The 22,930-nt window shown below is 33.2% G+C and overlaps 1 protein-coding gene across 1 annotated transcript in view; it reads right to left on the reverse strand.

Moving 5' to 3' along the window:
- dysf (neuronal PAS domain protein dysfusion) overlaps positions 1-22,930 on the reverse strand; it is a 127,834-nt gene that overhangs the window by 89,695 nt on the left and 15,209 nt on the right. The gene's annotated exons all lie outside the window — the stretch shown is intronic.

The raw sequence follows: 22,930 nt of genomic DNA on the forward strand, positions 1-22,930 counted from the left end.
ATAGTCCGAAAGAGATGTCGAGAATAGAGCAAAATAAGGGAAAGAGAGACAAGGAAGGCTCCACTACTATATGAGAGGCATAGCAAGGAACAGAAAGAAAATATAAGTGAGAAATAAAGGCTTTCCTAAAGCGCTGGAATGGAATGTTTATAGGTACTTAATAAAGCTTATACATATCTACGGTGATAACACATTATCCTCCGTTGCGTCACGCAGTCGGATAAATGATACAAAATGAAAACTAACCTCAAAATTAACAGACACGGAACAAACAAAGTCTATACACATAACAAAACATTTTACATAATAGATACAAATCTTTCTTTTTTTCTTTTCTTTTTAAAAAAGACAACTCCCGCACTAAGAATTGCTCTTGTGTCGCGGGGACTTTTACAAACATACAAACAACGGACACAAAGCACAACCAGACCGAACCCCCGAACGAATCGAACCCACGACCTCCCGTTGCAGTGGTATCGGCGTGGCGGCCTAAACCACTGCGCCACAGAGGCAGTCATCTAAACAAATAGTCTAGACATAGGACCATTTTGTTACAAAAATGGATATGAAGATCAACAATATTAGTCATAATAAGGACACAAATCTAAAATAAACTTAATTAACAGAACAAAAGCAATCAGAACACGTTCAAATTATACATAATAGTTGTATTAACGAGAATTTTGTAAAGACTTCACAAAACGTTTCGTGGTTTCTAAATTATTGTTCTATGCATTTAGAAATGATACGTCCGTCTACAAAATTGTTGTATTCGCAATCATTTAAATATAGTTCTTAAATGGCGATTAATTGTTTTATATGGCAATCAAGGTTTCGTAAATATTTAAATGTCACCTTAATTGCACGTCTTGATTTAAAAGTTAATTTAATGCTTGTGATTTTTATTTTATATTAACTAATATTTAAAATAACTGGCCTTTCAACTTTGAAGAGGTAAAGAATAAGCAGACGTATCTGTATCAACACAAATAGATTGAAGAGTTTGTTTGTTTGATTCGCTCTCATGTCTTAAATTACTTAACAGATTTAAACAACTCTTTTGTGTTATCTTACATAAACACAGTCACATTTAAGAGGATGGTTAAAGCATCAAGCTTACAGACTGTGAGAGTGTATTGGATCCAGAAAACAGATGAAACCGCGTGGCACTCCTAGTTAATAAACGGGGTCGATATTATCATTCCAATAAAACAATTTTGATAGGCATGTAATCATACTTTCATAATCAATCAGAATTACTTTTGATAAGCCGGTGACCTTAGACTTTTGAGTCATCAAAATTATGTTAGTATAAACACCAGCCATAAAAAATATATTGGCTGTATAATTACTTTAGCAAATGATTGAATTTAAAAGATTTCTACGATTATCAATATAACTATTAACCATGACGAAATCTCCACTTTTAATAAGAAACTTTATCCATAATACCGATATTTGCCATCGTACTAGTTGTATCCTACAAAATATGGTTATTTTTATAGAAATTTGAAATTAAGTTGCGGCTAAGTCAAAACGTGTGTAATAAAGTTAGATAAAAGCGAGTGTTTTAAATAATGTCAATACAAATATTATAAAATACTCTTTATAATAGCTGTAAAAAGAAAGAACAAAAAAAATCACATCTTTATTGTACTGAAATATTAATTGTATCCATCCAGAAAAATATGACATGCAAAACACTCGATGTTTACTTAAATATCTCTGCAAAGATATCCTACCAAGGGCCAACTTATATCAATTCAACTACAAACGCATTAGGTACAGTCGATCCCGCGTAAAGCTCACTCCTAACCTATAACCTTACAAGCATAATCTGTCCGTCTAGATATTCCATGGTCCTTGTTATATTAGCTGATGGGGTACTGTTGCGATACGACCTCCGACCTGCAGTAAACGATGCTGTGTCTCTGTTGCTGATTAAAATTGTGTTGCTGCTGTGTGGATGATTAATTTGCAGTTTCTGTAGCGCGATTCTGTACAATTGGAAACATCGAATAGAGTTTGAGATTTAAAATGTACTGCAAGGTAGTTTATAATAATACGTCCGCTAGAGGCGCTTATCAGATTTTCATACATTTTTTTTATAGCTAGCCGGTTGTCCTTACTCCATAGTAGTAGAGAATCGGGCTACTGAAGTTGGGAGATCTAATATTATACTAGGATTGAGTGTGTTAAGAATGTTGAATTCGGTTTGCTTCATGTTTTAGCTCAAAAGTTCTGGCCGTGGTTGAAAACGTGGTTGTAATGTAGACAATAGACTTGCGAAACGTAAGTTGAAAGTATTTTTGGGGCTGAATAGTTTATCAGATATGGGCGAGAAATATTTATAATTTTTTCATAAAGATATGTACGAGCGATATTTGAGATGAGATTTAAAACTAATAATGTTATCATCCATAGAGATAACCTATTAACGACGAGCTTCAAAACGGGTTTTTCTAAAAACTAAGCACGTATTTTTAAAACTATAAAGTTTTTCACATACGTATAAGATTTTAATAAAATTTAACTTACTTTCATTAACATACAACAATCTCCCGTACAATCTGGCGTGCGTACATTATTTTCTGATTATAATGACAACAAAAAACGTTGGTATATTTCGTTGCAATTTCCAGAGTCACGTTTTTTGCAATAATAAGATCAAAAACTTCCATAAAGGTTTGTTCTTTATCGCACTGTGCTGTGCCATTTAAGTCGGTATTCCATCAATTTGTGTACAAAAAGTTTTGCAAAAGTTTCAGAAATTCTTTCGTGGAAGAGAAACAGTGAGAAACAGTAAATCTTTTGTGATCGAGTTGAAGCGTTCAATCAATGGCATAAAGGAGTGAATCAATGAGTGAGCGGATCTCTTATTAGCTAATATAGTGCAGCACGCGATGCGCCCTGCTTGCTCTTCAAAGGGTTACTCCACTTGGGTCCCACGACAGCTTGATGTTTTTACCGACAAAGTGGGATTTTCGAACCTTTTCAATAATACATTTTTATTCTTTGGTCTTGTTCAGACACGGCAGTATCTGAAGGAATATAATATCTCCTTATATGTATAACAAATATGGTTCAAGCGGATTTTGCGTCATTTTGAAATTCCGGAATTCCAAAATTGTTATGCATTCGACCAATTGCCTAAAAAGATATCAACAATACCAAATCAAGTCGACTGCTAGTACGAAAATCGGAAATGCATTGTCAAAATTGGGACTTCGATATTGACCTTTAACCTAGTATACTTTTACTATTTTGGTTAATGTTTTTACCACTAATGTTTATCTATTATCAATTTTAAGAATTTAGTTAAGGATGTATTGTTTTTATTAATTGGGTTTTTCCTCTAGGTTTTCCCTGATATTATAAATCATTGCGACTTCGCTGTCGCAAATACAAGGTACGAACTGGTACTGTTATAGTTTTTTGTAGTATTAGGTCATTAAGTACTAGGTACTACGGTTATTTCGTGGTGCAATCTTTCTTTGGAAAAAACAATTTTCCCGGAACTTATATTTATTGCAATTACCCGAAAGTTGGTGATTAATTTATGTGAATAAGTTCAACAGTTTATAATAGATACTCGTGTGATCAATAGTACTATATTATAAGAGTTAAAAAAAAAATCTACTGGTTATTTTACTATAAAAACATATTATTGGATCAAAAATAAAATGCTGCTTACATCAAGTATTATTACTGAAATGTGGGAAGCATAAACATGAAAGATATGTAAAATATCCCAAATTCAAATAAATAAATTTAACAAATCTAAATTGTAGATTTAAAATGATTTTGAAAACGCAACTCTGCAAAAATAATTCGCAATCTGTTGTCACGGGTCGTAAGCGGAGTACATCACCGGCTCATGTGTATCGTGGGAACGAGATGCATTACCGCCGTAACCGGAGAGGCCCTAACTCCTAACCTATTTTATATATAAGGGCATCTTCATGCTTTCCGTATTTTAGCGAAAATTCCGTGAGTGCAGAACAAAGGGGCCCAATTTATATGACTACACATGAGAATGCTGTTAGTTGGGAGTTACTGGCGACGTGACGTGTAATGTGTGAATGTGTAGTATGTGTTGTTACCTTTATGCAATTAATTATTAACGCTTTAGAAGAATTACTTACGAACGTTGCTGTTCTACAGTTTAGTTATTTTTGCTTTTTATAAAGAAACAAGCTCACAGTTTAATCCGGATTTTATTAGATGATGTCTTTATATTTATTTTCTTGACTATCGTAAAAAAAGTCCTATACTATTATAGTGCTGATTATACGAGTAAATCACACTTTTCGATAAACTCATTGAAACGGACAAAGCCTTTAACTTTGTTACATTGATTTATAAAAATAAAGTGCAATTAATTTATAACTAATTAAATGACCATTTTACTTTAAGTAGTGTGTAAAGACCACACGAGATGTCAAGATTATAATCTCAAACGTTAACATTTTCACATCCCGTCAAGATGTTCAGATAGTCTAATTACTTAAATAACGCGACACATTACTAAAACCAGTACCATAAATATAATAACGTCAAAACATATTTGTCCAGAGTAATAAAATATCTACTTTAATAGTTTGCGAAAATCTGTCATAAGCGATATAAACTAGACAGAATTGATGCAACGACTGAAATCTTTGCAAAACGAACGCACAATTGCTATTTTTCTCCCCAAAACATGCAAACGAAGTTGCCAGCAAAAATTAATGTAATTAAAACAAGTATTTATTTGTGTATGTATTGTTTGTAAATGTAGCTTATGCCAGCAATTTACCTGTGAAAAAATAGACAAACTTTTCCAGGACGTAGTTTTAACTCTGACTATAAATCGATTCTGCCCATTTTCACTAGAAAGAAAGACAAACAAAGAAACAACACAACAAATAACACTAAGTATTAATGAAACTCAACCTACATCTACGAAACATGAATAATTATCTCTAGAAATGTTTGTTTGTCGTATGGTTAGTGGTCAACCTAGTGTCAAAGTTGTTCAAGCCGCCTGAGAGGCCTTTGACGTGGCTTAACGACTGTTATCTTAGTAGATAACAACCGGGACCGACTTTTAACGTGCCCTCCGAAGCACGGAGACGCCCAGTTTAAATACCACTATGCGGTCACCCATCTATGGAATGACCGCGCCAATGGTCGCTTAACCCACAGATCGTTTACCGACCGGTGAGCGCAACTGGCTATGGGCGCCTAGAATCTCTAGAAATAATATAACAGTTCTATCTAAAGCATTTTCTCCGGTAGTTTTCAAAAGTGACCGCAACATCTTTCGGTTATGTCTGAGTATAATTTCCTGTGAAAACTTAGCCTGTTTTCCCACGCTGCGAGCCGTTACAAAGGCAGCTAATAATTTAGACAATTTTCCAATATCAGGTCTAATGTGGTACAAGTTACAAGTTAAGAGAGTATTATCTTACCTCTCATTATTTTAAGAGCACTCGTTCACGCTGTTGAAATGTATCATGGCTTTTCAAATTTATACTGTTATGTCTGACAGAAAGCAAATCTTATGTATTATCACTGCAAGCTAATTTGAAACAGTGCAAATACATAAAATTATACGAAATATCTAAACATACATTTTTGTATAAAAAACTGATCAGTGCCTCTAGAACTATTTTCTTCAAGTAATGTCAAATAGTTGATAGTTGATAGTACCGACTGTAGAAAATCTCGCTACTGAATCCTGTTTAATAGTTCTATATGATTAGAATTGTAAAGCTCAGCATAAATAAAAAAATGCAAAGTTTAAACGATTAGCTAAAATTAAAATATCCCTCAGCATATTTTCACAAAAAAAATTGCAAACAGATCGTCTTGTACCGCTCTTCTCTCATCCCTTGTACCATACACCAAGGGTAGTCCATAGGAAACCGCAACAGCGTATCGGTGGTACCGAACACGCCACTCGCATTACCTCCTAAGGACCATAGACCATACTCTATCTGTAGGCGCCCTATAAATTCTAATACCATGTTAGTGTGTAGAAAGCTTTATTACTACTGCATGTTTTATGCTACCATTTTTAAAAATAAAGTATAGATTTGAATAAGGAATTAAATCATTGACGTTTATTCGTAAAAAGGTTTTATTTCTTGCAATACAACAAATTCTTAGTGGCCAGTATTTAAAAGTTAAGTGTTAAGCTTTTAAGCAATTCTTGGATGAGTATTTTTTGTTCCTTTGCACTCAAAGGAACAAAAAATACTCATCCAAGAATAAAGTGTTAATTAATTCCGAATTTTCTTAAATTGTGATACTGACAGTTAAATCCGGAAAAATTTGGTAGCAAGTCTTGTGGGCAAGATTTCCACTATTAGAACATAAATAACCCGCAGACTTTATGGAACTAACTGTCTGTGAATGACAGACTTCCTACTAAGTTGTCTGACTATAATATTTACAGGTATTTGATTGTATTTCAGCTTAAGTATGATAATATTAATTTTTAAATGGATTACTTATGTGTAGATGTTTCTACACATAAGTAATCCATTTAAAAATTAAATACCCAATATAAATTCTTACCAAATGTCAAAAGGTCACCCAGGTTATGCACTCGCGCTTATAATAACAATATATTTGTAACAGTACTTGGTCCTTTCCCACTTCGTATGTAAGTACGCGTCACCTTAGGGCTCAGTGTAATTTCCTCTCATATCAGATGACTGCAGTGTGTACAAATTGTGACAATTTGTTACTAGCAGGCTGTAGTGTATGTTCTATAGACCGTTAGAGTAAGAAATACCTAGGTAAACTTGAATATTATGTCTTCTCTCTTTTAAATCCTACATCAGTATCACTATTAACTACTTCTAACGACTATCGAAAAGAAGTTAGCTACCGTAAAAATATGTATGAAATTTTATCAGCACCTCTAGCGGGTACTGTCGGAACTAAATTTAAGGACATATTAATGTCGAATCGATAAAATCCTAAGACATCACGTTCAGCACTTTTATCTTTACATTCATAAGACTAACTCAGCAACAGTGAAGTAAATTAGTTACCATACTATTACAACTACACTCAGAGTTTTCGATTTGATTGACATGAAAGATATTCACCCGATATTCATTTGAATGCGAGAGTTCTATATCCTTGAGTGTCGCTCACATTTTTCATGCCGATATTTGCAGTATTCATAAAACGGTCGAATTTTTCTCATCGGTAACATTTTCGCGTGCGCATGCGCATGTCAGATCGAGTCTCGCAAGATAAGTGGACATTTAACAAACTATTACAAAGCTTCAAGGAACATAATATTAAGTCGGTCACGCTCCAGTAATTTGTACGGGAAAGTTGAACGAGTATTAAACGGAACGTATTTAGTTACGACGTGATTAACCTTTTTGAAAATATGGTTTTTCATTGATGTGTTGATGAAAAACTAGCGACGTATTTTCTTCTTATAGTTTTAAAAAATGTGATTTGTTATTCCAACTGATACATGAATAAATAGAATAATAAGAATACAATTTACTTTAGGCTCATTTATAACTCTCTGATTTGTACTAATCGTATCCAAGTTATGTATATCCTAATGTGTAACCGCCTTTTTATCCATTTCAAAAATGGTTATACTTTGATTCCAGCTAGCTGACCAAGTGTTATTTAAGTCATATTCATAGCAATACATTCTTCGAACAACACAATCTTAATTTACACAATTTTTTTTTCTTCGTTATTACGAACTCTGTTTTGTCCACCCGGGTGCTATTACACACAAAGTGGAACCATGATAGTTGATTCTAATATCTGTGTTCTGTTTGGCTGTTCTAAATCTACAAAAAAAATTTAAGTCCTCCTTTAGCGATTCCAAATAAATAATTATATGGTATTTTTTTAATCCTCCTTTTTCTCATCATCTCTTCTTGTTCCCCAACAACCTTTAAGCTAAACAGGTCATAAGCCACATGTAAGTTCGGTGCAGGTCAACAGTGACAAGTGCGACACACACCTGGCGCTGCACCGAGACCGTGTCGTTATAATTAGCGAATGCGGCCCGCGTACTAATGAGTGCACTATTGTATGAGGCCGATGACCTTTACTCAGTTTTATTTTGTGTGAATCATTGGATAGTGGGAAGCTGTGGGATTTGCTGACTTAGATATTAACGATATACAGCAATTCCACAAAAATTTTATGTACAATAAAATTGAAGTTTATCTTGTTATGTATCTAAAATGTTAAAAGTTTTGGGTAATCTAAAACTCGTCCCTAGACATTAAATATAGTAGACATTAGATGAAATAGGTGACAGTATATTGTATCTACCCAAACTCCCAAAATCTACAGTTTACAACTTTATGTGCTCGACCAAAAAATATATTTTACGGGAAGAAAAATATAGCAAAATATTTTTTTTTCCTATATTTTTCTTTTTTTATGGTGTATTAAGTCCAAATATCTGGTGTTATTAATTACGTTATATTGACATAAAAGGAAATATTTTAAGTAATTAAGTTGTTTTTGAAAACATTCTTCACGCAATAATCATTGTCGAAAACGACAGTCTACCCTAAAGTAAAATTATTCACGATGGATAAACCCTTAAAACAATAACACCACAACATATCTTGAGCCTCACAAATAAAACAAAATCAATTTGAATGTGCGCCTAATCAACGCAGGTCCGTAAACTACGAACGTTCATTACTCAGACAACTGACGCAACTAGCGTTTAATCGAAGATTAAAATTATCTGTCAGCTAATGACTACGGTCTGCACAGAATTATTTAGCACCCTCTCGCCAATCGCCTCGTAATTGTTTTTCACGCTTATTTAGAGCAATACATATAAATCTTATTGTTAAATTTATTGTTTATTTTTACTCGTATGTGCGTATGCGGTTTAATTAATTAATAATTACTCGGGAAAGTCTTCTTTGCTAATTTGAATTTTAATTAATTGATAGTCTATTGTTTCTGGGCCACCCACGTCTCAGAATAGTATGAAATAGGCGCCCTCAGCCGAGATTACTACTATCTAGTTTAGGGTAACAAGATTTATGGCAAGAAATAGATTAAGTCTAGATAATTTAATTATTTTACCACCTTTTAATTTGTCAAATTACTTAACTTAATTAGCTAACTGGTTAACTGCTGTTATCGTTACAAATCATATTATTGAGGATATAAATAGTCACAGTTGTTCTTTAACCAAATGTAGATTTCAAGAAACGAGTTCTTATAAACTGACTTTTATCCTTACAAGTCTAAGTTATTTTAATAACCACTATTTTCTATCAAATCTCCTTCTATATTTTTTATTTAACAAACGATACGCAGCTCTGTCATTGTGCTATTCAAACAGTTAAATTCGTCATCCTGATAGTAATCACCGCATTACGCATCCGCGAACAGTACACATACAGCCTTACAGCCTATACAAGCTCCCTTTGTATGTGCGACCTTGAAGCTGATGTTCGGGATCTGACCTTCAAGCACTGGGAAGTAATTAGGACCTTAATGTATTTGTAAATGGCAGAGAAAAAGTGAAGCTGTATAGTTAAGATTTGATGAAGTTTAGTGCGTTATCATGAGGATCCAATCATCTTTTAGGAATATTAATGAGTGTTAATACAAAAATCATCATCATCAGCGGCCTAGCCTTTCTTCCAACTATGTTGGAGCCGGCTTCTAGTCTGGACTGGAAGCCGACTCTTGGAGTACTTGTATTTTACATGGAGCGTTTATTCGGCCTCTGCAATCCATTACCTGGGTTATAACATGATACCCTTCGGTGAGACTAGTTGTCAACGATCTAGGAAAATGTCAGCCGGGACCCACAATTAAACGTGCCATCGAAAACACGGATAATTAGCTCCATACACAACTTAAAAAGCTAAGCTAATTAAAAGCTCATAAGGAAAACATCAAACCTCACTAGACTGTAAGTATATTAAATCATCACTGATTACCGTCTCATTGTCATTACTGCGTCGAGCGATTAGTTAATATTGTTTGAGTAAGGCCAAGTGCCTGTGGTAGCGGGCATGGCAATGAATTAAAGGCTCTACGAAATAGGCTCTAAAGATGAGCCGTTTTGAAGAAGAATTGGGTAAATTTTTGATTAGATATTTGAATATGACATCATCATATTGTAAAAAATCACGCTAGCAAATGTAAATATAGTCATATATGTATAAAGGATGCTACGATTCGTGCATATTGGGTGTGGGTATCAAATTAATTACTTTCTTAAAAAAAAATTAGAAAAATATGAAAAGCATACTATCAAGGCGTAGTCTTAATAACTCTTCAACCTACGTGGATGCAGACTTTTATTGTGATTCCATTCCGATTATAAATGAGAAAAGGGAAGTCGCCATTCAACCCTTAAAAATAATTTAAATATTAAGCTTTGTTTCATTCTTAGGCACCCTTTCTCTCCAAATATTAAACAAGAAAAAAGCTATAGATAAAAAACTGTCCTCAAAAAAATCCTTTAAAAAATTGTGTGCTTTCGTAGTACACCGCTACATCTTATAACTCAGCGCAAATGTCACACAGCTAATTTGATATCCGCAATAATCTCATGGCTGGGCGTCTAATCTGTCATCCATTATGATTGTGACTTGTAAAGCTGTGTTAAACGTTTTAATTGTCGTACTTTATGTCTCTACTGACAATACTGTCTACCTAGTTATGATCGCTTTTGTAGGTTTAATGCATTTCGTCTGAGGATGTGTGTCGTGAGACTGCAGTTTAATTTGTCTAATGATGGACTAATTAGTGGGTGTTCTTAGAGATTTTGGGACAAGAGTTTTAGTTATGAAAGGAGTCTTTTAAATGTATTTAGTACTTTGGTTACTCTTGTTATATGGGTAATAGATTTAAAATAACTGAAAAGTCGCCTTGAACAGCGTTTTAAAGCTTGAATCGATATTAAGGATGTCTTACGAACTATGGAGATACTCAAAATATCCGAGATAAATGGAGTTTTTCTCTATGACATTGATATAAAGGTTAACCATATGAGGAATCCGTTAATAGCTGACAAAAGTGAATACGAGTATTATTTATAAATATTTTTTTCCAAAAATAAGTTTGTATTATCAATTATGCAATTTTAAAGCTTAGTTTGAAGTTTAAAGTAATACGTAAAAGGCATATAATTACATAATAGAATGGCTCTTGTTGGATGCAGTTTAATTACGAAGGTATTAATTTTATTACTTCGCTATATTTCATAAGAACGGCTCGATAATTGTTGAATAGGTAATCGCTCATGGCCGTTAGGTCACACTGGGTTAAATACTAAGAGGGTTCTGTATTCGTTAAATGTTTTAGATTGGCATGATTCATAACACGACTCAAATTATAATCAAATTATATATTAATTTAGGTCAAATGTTACTTAAAAAAAGCTTCTTCCACACTTCTAACAGAAAAGAATCTTCCGTTTCTTAGTGTACTGGAACTGGACGATAAACAGTGCTTACTTCTACACTTAAGAAATGATATTTTATTGATTCCTTTACAGAAAAATATGGAAAAATATCTTGCACTGTACTTTTTTCGTTTATCCTTCGTAACATTAATTCATGTGTAGGTACTCTTTTTGAGGAGGTAGTTTAATTGCGGTCAACGTTATACAATTTAATTTATATACAAAAATAAACGAACCCCCTGACTTTATTTAAATTTTTTAACTATAAAACCAAAAAACTAAATTAAACAATTAATATTGACCTCAAACATTTAAAAACGATACCCTAAACCACTACTAATTGTTTGAAATTACGCAACTATTGCAAACTAAAAGCTCGTATCAAGTTGACTGACATCGCATTAAGTGTTGCTTTACAGGTTTTTTGTGAGTCGAGTTATATCTAGATCAAAGGTAGGGGTCAGGTTACTCCGCTAGTGATAGTTGTAGAAAGTGTGAACATTTAGCTATACGCTTCCGTGTGTGTTTCAGTATTGAATGATTTGTTTTGATTTGCCTTTTATTGCTTTAATGTAAGTTAAGTGATCTTATGAATAGAACTATTCAAATACGTACAATGTTTGGCTTTTGGCTGCACGCTGGGCGCAGTGGTTGGCATGTGGTCACTTCACCGCAATAAACGTAGCAAACCGTAGAGTGGGTTCTTATACCACACGGGGCAAATATTTGTGTGATAAGCACGAGTATCTGTTTTGTGTCTGGTTGTAAAATTGCCTATATAAGTATGTAAGTAAGTTTATAAGTTATCTTAATACCATAGTACAAGCTCTGCTTAGGTGTGAGTTTGGTAGCGTCTGGTACAATTATTACACTTTTGTTCGTCGCTAAAAAAGCCTATGCGGTCATGCAGTACATTTCCCTATAGTAAATTATTATTTGTGCCTTCAAACAAAATATGATTTTGAAGGATTACTGCCGCTCTAAAAATACTCAATAGTTCAAAATTACATACCAAATATCAAGCAAGATTAAAAGCAAAGTACCTCAATACATTTCAAAGACTTATATTCAATATTCTGTATAATTTATAAGGCTGATAATAAATGCTCTAATTTAAAGCGTTTCCTAGGCTCTCGGTGCAAAGTGCATTATTATTAAATATGATAGTTCCGCGTACCGGTCCTGATTTAACAGTCACTGTTATTGGATCTGTATAATTTATGGGCTTCTTCCACTCGTGGGAACTTTATGCGGCTGTTATCACACTGTTATGTTTCGGTGCTAGATGTAGGTATTTGTTTGTGTGAAAAGTTATGCTAATATTGTCCTTTTGCGGGTCAATGTTTCTGAGTTTTCAAGCGACGTTATAAAAAAGAGAAATTTCTGAGTTAAATTTTAATTTCTCATTCAAGTTCGATGAGAAATAAGTTTTCAACATAAGGTAAAAAAAGTATTTTGGATTAACAACAATTTTTTTTCAATGGAGAAAAATGATCGGCCCTTTTAGTAGATGTGAAAGAATGGCAAATGCTCGACACAAACTTATGGACCAAATGTTTCGCGATCGTGATATTCTATAGTTTAAGGAGTACACACAAATACACAGTTAATAACTTTGTAAACTTACTTTAAATGAAAATGTAACCTTAAAAATGTAATTGCTGTTCTTATAGCAATGATGACCGAGTTTTATTATAATAACATATGACATTATTTATTCAAGAAAGCAAATATCCTGCTTATAAAAAATACAATTCTAGTCTTACATTTCTTAATTTATTTTTCTAAATTTTATAAGTAACATTTTATAAATTAAAACTGAATGCAATCCAACAATCTACAGCATTAAAATTTCAACACAAACTCTTAGGTACACATTTGCAACAAACAACAAAACCTCAACAAAAGTCGGCAAAACAAAAGGCGAGCTTCTTCTAAACGCATCTATCAATTAAGAGTTTATACGTGAGTGGACTTTTGATTGATCCATCAATAAGTACATAAATCCATTAACGTAATACCCGTGGGCCTGTTAATTGTGTATTTTCTACGGCTGTCAGCTATCGGACGAGTTACATTAGAAACTGTTTCAAATGTACCTATATTATTGTGTGTATGTATGTATGTATGTGTTAGGGTTGGTGGTTTTAACTGAATTTAATAGGTTTTTGTATGCATGTATGTTCGTATGAGTGTGGTGGGGTTGGTGAGTATAAGTTAATTTAATAAGTTAAAAACTTTTTACATAAAGGATATTTCATGTAGTTAAATCATTGTGTAACTTTAAAAGCTTGAGAGACATAAACGTAATTTTTTTTATGCTCGTTTATTTTCGAGGTATTAGTTTCAACCCAGGAAAACTTTTGACAGCTGCCTAGTCAAATTCAGCTGTAATTTATAATATCGAAGAGAAGATAATTATATTAGATCATTTAGAGATAGATAAGAAGAGAGATGGAGCAGGAGATAGAGATTAAGTGCTTTTGCTGAATTTTAAAGTTAAAGATTTATTTTCTAACTGTCGTACGAAATCTATAAACTTTGGCAAGAACAATCCAAATATTACTGGTAGCTCATATCAGTTACCACAAAATTTGCAATTGCATATACTTCTGCCAGCCCTAAATCTACATAGCTTCAATCTACACAAACGTGTGTATATATCAACAATTATAATAGAATTGGGCAATTAAATATGAAAGTATATTTGAAAAGATGCGAGCAGTTATTCTTGGGTGGCGTAATCTTCAGCTATTATATCTTTACGCTTGTTCAACTGGGTGGGCAGGGCTTGAAATTGCCAATAATCATTTGTTTAAGTACTATAACGGAATATAGTCTCAAAACCACAATTTGAACTTTTCGTATGAGGTTAAAACTGTATAAACAAAAATTGCACGTGTATTGGTAACGATGCAGTAGCTTTCGCGTTTACAAAAATAGAAATAAGGGAATCGACTTATTCTATGTAAATGTAATAAATCGACAGACAGTAAAACAGTGGAACAGGCTAGGAATAAAATAATATTAAAGAATAGCTTTTTAGTGAGCTAATGTGGCTTTAATAAGGCGCTTAATAAAGTGGTTAGTTTGGTACCATGTCATGAAAACTTAGAAAATGAAAGAGAGGGAATGTCTTCGATCGAATTTTATTTGGATTACTCCGAACCTTTAAAGACTTTTAGACTTTAAAGCAATTTCCTATTTTCTTTCAACCTTTTTAAGATAGACTACAGCTTCCGTTCGTTAAAATCCTTTATCAAAGAACAATAAATAAACCCTTACAATGAAAATACATGTACAAATCTAACTGAGTATTACAAGCAATCGGTATTTCTATACATTATAATTAAATCGTGCTAAACGCTTGTTGCGGTAACGCTTTAATGAAATACCTTTGTTATTAACAATATTGTATATTAATTGGATATAATAATCATACGACGGTAACTAATATTATAAATACTTTTCATGAGAACTACGGTCAACTAATTTATCATATATTATTATATTGTTTTTATGTTAAACTCCTATTCATATGGAATGATGATTGAAACTACAACACGAACCGAACACGACCACTTGATCAATATAATATAGGATTTGATTCATCGAGATTCATGCAAGGTTTTCTGTCTTCAGAGGTATACAAAATTCATCATTTCGAACATCAGTTTATGCAGCTGACGGTGGCCAAGGCTCTATACTAAGTGGTCGAACTATATACTTAATACCTATCAATCCAGAGTTCTCCTTTTAAACCGACTGAGTATTAAAATTCACACGAATATAATTTATTTTATCCATACAACTCATTGAAAAGCTTAATTTAATCCTAGACTCAATGATTAATAAACATTGCATCTGCTACACAACGTGCCAAATAAATGACCCAGCTAATTAAAGTTGATGCTCTTTCATTACACTTTAATAAGTTTAACTGTAGTACAATGCGTTAATTAGACCGGCGGTGTTCATTAAGCGGGACTCATGTCAAAACATTCAGTGCTGTCGTATCGGACTGTCAACTAAATGTCAAAGATGTGTCGCTGTGTGTCTAAGATTGGTCGGTTGTGTAATGTACAATTGAGTGCATAATGTATATCGATTATTATTAATCGATAATTATTAATTTCAAGAATTGTAATATCCAACTAAGTATAATATTTATCTTGAGCGTCAGATTGTTGCGCTACGCCATTATACATATCACAAATAAATTCAAGTTGTTTATTTGTCTGAATTTAAAAAAACATCAGTTTCAATAATTTAGACCTATTTTACCGGAAACAAATAAAAATCGATGCAATCCGACTGAAACAACGAGTAAATCGGGATCTTTTAAAATTACGTTTTAGACCCGTTGCATTATAATATTATGTGTACAAACCGCGAGAGTTTAAAATCGTTAAAAAAGAAGTTAAAAGTCTCAACGACGTTTGTAAAGTTGAATGTATCAATTCAACTTTACAAACGCAATAATTTCATTCCTTTGTTTGTATCGTTATAAATTCAATAAAAAATCTCTATGAAAAATCAATATCAAACACTTTTCTCATCACCAGTACTCTGTTACAAGCTCTACTGATCGGCTTACGTACTTACGTCGCTATCAAGCACATCGACGTCTGTCCACGTGCCCGGATTATATGCGCCCGCGCACTTCCCCCCTCCCCCCTGCGCCTGCGACTGACGTGTGATCGTACACTTCATGATTAATGGTGTGGTACTAACGGGATTAAAATGTAGATAGTTTGTCGAAGATTTTTGGAAGGATGTGTAATGTTGCAATTATCAGTAACTTGCTGTATTTAGTTATCATACCTAATTATTATATCAACATTTTGGTATTATGTATCGAAGTAATTTAATACATATGTGTGTAGGTACGATGGCGGTTTTAGTGCAAAAAATATATGCAACCGCGAACGGGATGAATATTTTTATAATCGGTAAACATTTTTGTAAGGATATTTTATATTGCATTTATCAGTTACTAGCTGACCCGCGCAACTTCGCTTGCGTCCAATAAGAGAGAATGGGTGAAATTTTTCCCCGTTTTTGTAACATTTTTTGCTGGTACTCTACTCCTTTTGGTCGTAGCGTGATGATATATGTCCTTTCTCGGGTATCAAAGTATCTCCATACCAAATTTCATGCAAATTGGTTCAGTAGTTTAGGCGTGATTGAGTAGCAGACAGACAGACAGACAGACAGACAGACAGACAGACAGACAGACAGACAGAGTTACTTTCGCATTTATAATATTATGAGTAATATGAGTAATAAGTAAATAAGTAATAAGTATATAAGTATGGATTAACTTGATGTAATGTCCTATTAATTTCTGCTTAAGCATTTAGTACGTTTGTAATTGAAATGAATTAAATTATTTCAAAAATTGTGTAAGTTTAGGTGAAATTGAACTAGCTACCTTTACTGGAGTTTATTTACAGTACTGGAGTACTTGCATCATACATTCCTAATTTTACCTTCACTCTCAACTAGACCCACGTTCTCCATACCGACACTGCCAAAGTCATGCCCAGTAACCCTCAGGTACTCTTAAAGACAAGGAAGCTGCCAACATGAAGCATTTACTAAACATTTTTATTGCCAGTAAAATTTTATTAAAACTGTATTGCCTGGCCGATTTCGAACCGAAAATCTCTGCATGAAAATCGCACTCACCATCAATACGCAACAAAGTATACTCTTGTACGCTAAACCACTCTTTAAGCAAATAGAAAAGAACAAAGCTTCATAAAATGAATCACTAAAATAGTATAATACTTAGTCACTATCAACTTTTTACCCCACTTTCTTTAATGGATGTCGTCCAATATAATTTGAGAATGCTTTAGTGAAAATACCTGGTTATGGACAATAAGAGCAAGTCATCTTTCGGCCTAATATAAATAGCGAGCATTAAACGAAAGAGACCGGTTAACGTACACTGGTGTAAAGACACGATCGGGGGAGTTCGGGTAAATTCGTGTGTGTTCGGCTAAACTTGAGTAATAATAAATTTAAAAGTTTTAGAAGGAGTCTTCCTCTAATTTTCATGAAGAAATTGATCTGTTACTACATAGATACATATTATTTATTATGTAAATAAGAAGCTAAGAAGAAAACATAAATTTTCGACGTCTAACTATAGTAAAATGACAAGGAATAGTGAGTTGGCCTGCTGCACGACTCTCTATAGACGTTACAATCGAGTAAGGAGTGTTTGACATTAAAAATGTTCTGCAAAAATAGTTCCTACGGCCCCCGCTAGAGGTGTTGATACGATTTTCATACAACAACAAGTTGAGCTGGCTGTGTCAACGTAACTTGTGAAAATAGAGCAGTAAAATCTATGATTCACGTTAATTCCTGTGTAATATAAGATAAGTAATGACGTAATTTTGGCATCGGTTTCGTTATGCTAATTTAGCCATTGCCTTCTCCCATAATTTTAAATCCCATAAAAGACATTGCAGTTTAATATCCATACTTCTAAGAAACTATCAAATAAGAATTTATTACTTTGGCACCTGCGTGGGAATTTATCTTATATTCTATAAATCTTGATTTTATTACATTCATAGGGCTTGTACTGTATTGACCGTTTATTCAATCGTTGTGTATTTTATGAGCGAGTAACCATTTTACAATGCGACATGGATATTAACTGGCTAGCAATTTAATCAAGATCATAGTTCAAATCAGTGAGGACATCGTGTAAACATCGACGCAAATGTAAAGGCAGCTTTAACCTTTGGAGGTTAATTATTGATTGTAATTATGAGGAAACTATCGGCAAATATTATTGGGAATATTTAAACGAATTCACGACGCGACGACATGTTATTATTGAGTTTATGAATGTATGTGTGTTATAAAACAAAACAACCTAGGTGCGTAAATAGAGTGGGTCTAGCAGTATAGTAAATTTTAAACATAGTGATTTTAACAGTTCTGTTTAATTATTATCGAGAAGATTTTAGGTAGCCTTTAGAAATGATTAGAAATTGTTGATTTACTTTTAATGAATTAAAGCTATATTCTAAGAAAGAACTAGTTACTTAACTCATAAATAGTTTAGTTTGAAACTTACTATTAAAAAATGTATAACACGAAAAAAAGTATTTCAACTGATGCAGGCACCAGTGTACGCCAACTCATGATTCCGTAATGGGCTTATGCGCATTACGTTATTTGAGTGGTTTGTTCCGAACAAAAAACACATAAAAACAATTTGAGTTATGCGCGGAACGTCCACATAGGGACCGATTTACTTCACTCATTCAAGGTTGAACAATTTTCACGATACATTAAGAAATCATGTTGAATAGGAAAAATAAATTTTTTCAACAGTATTATGTAGCAAATCTGAATTAAATAAATTATTGGACAACTTACACACGGTCATTTGATTCCAAATTAAGCAGAGCTTATACTATGGTAACCAAATAACTGATAAACATACTTATATACTTCTAAATACATACTTATATAGATAAATTGACAACCAGGCTCAGAACAAATAATCGTGCTCATCACACAAAGATTTGTCCCGGGTAGGATTCGAACCCACCACACGCGGCGCTACGGTTGTTGCGACAAGGTGAAAGCTTAAACCACTGCGCCAAACGTAAAGTAAAACAAAACACTAAAGGTAGCTTAGTACGTTTGAAAAATAAATTTACTTAAGCGCGAGTTTTTACCCTTTGCTCTAAGAGGAAGCGACAGATTGAAAATTAATATTTCTTGAAGAAAACCATCGACAATCGAACAGTTACGATAGTAGAGATCGATATGACAATCCATAATGAAAGAAAACCACTACTTGTTCCACAAAGATTTGTATTGAAAACAAGACCCTAAAAGTCTAAGAATATTTAGGAATATTGGCAGGTTATCGTTAATTCACGTTTAACTACTTAAGTACCAAACTAATTACCCGTCTCCGTTTGAAAAAGAAATCTTTAAATCTAAGGTCCGCATAGTTTCCTCACTAATACATAATATAACAGATTGTTAATACATTTAACACTTACTACGTCACGTGTGAATTTCACAACACTACAGAATTTGTCTCCATATATTTGAGCAGCTCGTTAGTATGTTCGTTTGTTCGGCGCCGATGACTTGTGACGTATGTGATAGGCCGATAATTTATTGATTACATGTACATAACCCAGTTGGGAAATTAAATAACTAAATGAATATATACATATATCATGAAAACTTTAAATATAATTGGTACTACAAAGGTAAATTTTATACGTGACTCATGAAGAACTCAAAGTTTTCATGTAACAATTTTGGTGAAAATACTTCGCCAAATATGATAAGTTTCATTCCTGACAATTAAAGAAAGCAATTGATTCGTAACCTACCGTTTAATTCCTGTAAGAATTCGATTACCAACTGTGTTAATGTAGCATTTTTTTAACCCATCGCTGTCCTACTGCTGGGCAAGGGACTCCTCCAGTATAAATGGAGGGGTTAGGACTTAAGTCCACCACGTTGGACAAGTGCTACTTGCATTACTATCAGATAATATTATGAATTGCATTACTATTGAGAAAAAAGAACATACCGCAGCTTTTCCATGCTTCCATTATCGCCTTTCAAACAGGAATTGCTAGTGGTGGATCCAACAATAGCAAAATTTGACAAAAATAATTTAACTTTAAACTCAATTCGAAGGTATACGCAGGCAAATTCACGGACTACAACTAGTATTCCATGAAAACTCACGTTTTAAGTAAACTAACACGTCACAATGAAATCTCAATTTGACAATCAAACATCTTCGAATATCTAATTCAACCTCCCTTTGATATTAATATCATTTACCAACTTGTGACGTCACATTTTCAATTTACAACTACCTTCAATACAGCGTCATTTTCACACAAAATTAGGAAAGTGACGTCACATCTATTCATTTGAAATTAGAACTTTTGACGTAATAATGTACATAGCAACTTGTACGTGTAAAGTTTCGAATCTTTTTAAACAAGCTTCTGCCCATAATTCATCCGCGTGAAAAAAAATCTCGGAGTAAAAAGTATTTTATGTGTTATTCCAGCTTTTAAACTATCAGTGTACCGCATTTCAAGAACATCCGTTGATTAGTTTTTTCGTGAAAGAGTAACATACATACATCCATACATACTAACAAATTATCGCATTTTATTAAGTAGCCTATTTGCTACTTATACTTATACGTTATACGGTTTCCATAGTATGTAAAGTGACGTTCATCTTATGGCTATTGACAATGTGTTTCATGAAACAATGAAATCTTTTAATGTGACGTAGTACTTCAAGTTCGATTCAATGTTAAGTGTATTCTAATTTATGACAATTATTTTACTGTTTTGACGCTTTTTGTTGCCTATTTAAAATAATATATATTACACACTTTTCCGATAAAATAATTAAAAATCTAAGAATAAAACGGAAGGATCCTTAAAACCATTATCAGGAATTAAAAGTTCTCCAAAGTTGTTCGCTTTAACGTAAATGCAGTATGTATGTTATAAAAAAATACATCTTTGCAAACGTTAAATCACATTTGCTGTATAATGTTCAAAAAGGAAATAAAATCTAATTTGTCTATTGTCTGAACGAATGATTAAGTATTCTATTAATATTTTCCACATTAGTATTTCTTTGTTATTGAATAAACAAAAACTATGGATGCACCGCACCGATATTAATCAATTTCAGTTGCATCGACAAATTATCATTTTTTATTTTTTCTAACCCCATAATGATCTTTACCTATAAGATGTAATATTGTTTTTAGTCGCCAAAACGACATTGCAAATTGTTTTGTGATGGGTCTGTATTTAATGGAATAGTATCAACATGGAAGTACGATTTTAAGAACCTATTGGACATACCTACTAAATTAGGTTCACGCAGTTTTTAACCGTCTTTAAAAAAGGAGAAAGTTCTCAATTTGACAGTATTTTGTTTTTTTTTCTTTGCTCAACAACATGCTTTTACTGGGTTTTAATATAAAAATATGTATGTTGTGGAATGGTTATGCTATATTATTTTGTAGCACTGTCGAAGGTTTCCATTTATAAACCACTTCTTTAATTACTCATTTTTGGTTTTGTCATTCAAGGGCATAAATTGTGTATGTTGTAAAATTCCACACCCAAGAAGATCTATATTTAGCTCAATATTTGTATTTATTTATAATGTTGGATAAATTGAAATCTATACTAATATTATAAAGCTGAAGAGTTTGTTTGTTTGTTTGTTTGTTTGTTTGCTTGTTTGAACGCGCTAATCTCAGGAACTACTGGTCCGATTTGAAAAATTCTTTCAGTGTTAGATAGCCCATTTATCGAGGAAGGTTATAGGCTATAGATCATCACGCTACGACCAATAGGAGCAGAGTACCGGTAAAAAATGTTACAAAAACGGGGAAAATTTTGGCTCATTCTCTCTTATGTGACGCAAGCGAAGTTGCGCGGGTCAGCTATAACTAATAAAGGTGACCCCGAAGTTCGTCTTTGGATAGATACGTAACAAAAAGTTGAATCCATCAATGTCGATGTATTATATGACAAATTAGCACCATTTAACCGCAATACATCTTTAGTTACTTACTTTACTCATACCTATTAGTTTATTTCATTTTACTAAAACGTATAAAATATTGAAGAGTAAAAACGAACGAAGAAGTGTCTTTAAATAATAAGGCAAGGCATGATGGTTACAAAAACTTTGAAGTATGCGGTAACGACTTATTTTTTGTCACAAACTTAAAAAAGTTTTTAAAATTTTACTGATGTCCTAAATTTAATACAGACATAGAGGTAGTATCAAAATATCCCAATCCTTACTTGGCCAGCGTGGTGGACTCAAGGCCTATCCCCTCTGTCCTTCTTGGGAGGAGACCCTTGCACAGCAGTGGGACAGTAAAAATATAGTAACAAAACTGAAGCCTCAATTAATAAGTTTACCAAAGTATAGTATCGATGGCATTTAGTAATCTAAGCCTACGAAACTTTTCCTAGAATATTCCATATTTCACGTGTTTACCGTATGACTTTCGTAGACACTTAGACAGAATTATTCATATCTAACGGTCACAACACGTTGTCCCGTGAGACCGTCACGATGTAGTTCAATATGTACCGTGACGTATCACCGATCAAATCATCACGACTTCTGAAACAACTCACTTACAACCACTTTCGATGTACGACACGGAACTTTAATTTGCGAGTGACGTTTGGGTTTAAATGAGTGATGAAATATTGTGAAGTTTAACGGAATATTTTGGTTTCTAAGTGGTCAAAGAAAGAAAAATTAGGTAGGCTTTGTTTAAGAAGCGACAAAGAAATTGCCTTCTAACAAGATAACTGTGAAAATTGAGTTAAGACTTCAACAGTCATAAGGTTTTCGTTTAAATAAAATGAAATCTAGATGATATCTAATCTTTTTCCTTTCGAAATCAACGCGCGGAAAATTTTGGGA

The sequence above is a fragment of the Anticarsia gemmatalis genome, chromosome 21 (genome assembly GCF_050436995.1).
Source record: "Anticarsia gemmatalis isolate Benzon Research Colony breed Stoneville strain chromosome 21, ilAntGemm2 primary, whole genome shotgun sequence".
NCBI classification, from domain to species: Eukaryota; Metazoa; Arthropoda; class Insecta; order Lepidoptera; family Erebidae; genus Anticarsia; species Anticarsia gemmatalis.